Source organism: Setaria italica, chromosome VII, assembly GCF_000263155.2.
Source record: "Setaria italica strain Yugu1 chromosome VII, Setaria_italica_v2.0, whole genome shotgun sequence".
Lineage (NCBI taxonomy): Eukaryota > Viridiplantae > Streptophyta > Magnoliopsida > Poales > Poaceae > Setaria > Setaria italica.
In genome coordinates, this window is record NC_028456.1 from 21,464,032 (window position 1) to 21,465,655 (window position 1,624).

Genomic DNA, 1,624 nt, shown 5'->3' on the forward strand with positions numbered 1-1,624 from the left:
ATGGGGTGGGGGCGTGAATGCGTGATGGGGAGTGCTCGAGCTGCTTTTGAGGATTTTTACTAATCCAGTGATGCATGGTTCGTTCGCAGGTGCTCTCCTCAATGGCTTGACGATTGTTGACGCCCGTGTTTGGACGCTGACATGTAACTCTGCTGGTGATGCTAGTAGTGCCCGGATTGATTAGGCTGCGCGCGAAGAAAGCCGAAAGGACCCTCGTCTTCCTCTTACGATGTCACGGGCTGCTAGTGCTAGGCCGAGCTAGCTGCGCGTGCCTAGTGTCACGGCTTCCATCACAGGGGGATGAGAAAAATTGGGACTGCTAGAGCTACGCTGGTGATTGCTCAGACGCTCGCTCGTACTACCCCGTGGCTTGCGTATTTCACTTTATTTACGGCTGTGCATACGTGGTCACGTACTCACGTGCGTGTCGTGTCGTGTCGTGTAGCACGGGGCAAACGTTGTTAATTGGCAACAAAGATCAGTTGTACGTGTCGAGTGAATTGCGTGCCAGGTGCGTCCCGTGATTCCGTCTACACGTACGCCGCCGATCGAGAGGTCAGAACAGACGTCTGCATCACAGACATCGGCCGTCGTCCTCAGCTCCATCAACCGGTCATCAAAACCCATTTTCTCAGGACATGCGTGTGATCGATCGCAAGGAAGAGTGAGAGATGAGGTGTGAACTCTATGGCGCGCGCATCTGGCAATCATCTCCGCGTGCGTTTGCAGCTTCGTCATGCATCCGCAAGCCGCCGCGGCGCGGGCACACGGCCGGCGGGTCAAGAGTCAGGACGGGCAGGAAGCCAGCCCGTCAATGTTTCCAGAAGCAGATGCCATGGAAGAAGCCAGCTGCAGGTAGGGTTTTGCATTTCTTCCGTTCTAGATGGGCGCCTACGTTTTGTCAGCCCGATGCTAGAGAGAACGCACGTTTCCGGCCAGGGGCATCGATCAGAGGTTACTACGCCGTGGCTCTCCTGTCTCCATCATGCTGGAACTGGAAGAGTCTTTCGCAAGTTAGGTTGGTTGCAACTTGCAAGTTGCTACCTCCACGCGCGCCCAGCAGCCAGCCAGCCGCTGACGTGAGGACGATCACAACTGAAACTGCAATTGACGCCGGTCAAACTCAAAAATATGTTACGCCCATGGAGGAGTACAATGGACACAAGGCCCAATACTAGTATGGGTAGCAATCCTCAGCCTTTGTCTATCGTAGCCCATGGGCCTCAATTACGGGTACATACTGTTCATCTGCCACAGTCCGGCCCGTCAAAAGCTGGTAGAGCCGGCAGGGCGGCAGTGTTGGCGCTCATCTGCACGTCTTTTTTTTAGCCTTTTTGAAAGATTCTCACAAATACGCCCTTAGCAGAACCATTTCAAAATCTGGACCCTTAGCTTGGCGCCATCCACGCTGGCGCCAAGCTTACATGTCTCGGCACCAGTCATCCTGGCGGCAAGGTCTATGCGCAGCTGCTGACACGAGGATGCCGACGTGGCGCCAAGCCTTGGCGCCGATCTTGGTGCCAAGCAATTTACCCCGTACCTCTTGGCATTTCGAACGAAACAAGTATAATTATTTCGAGGAGTGTGCAACAAACTATGCTGGGGTTGAACTCAAGTCTCTGGG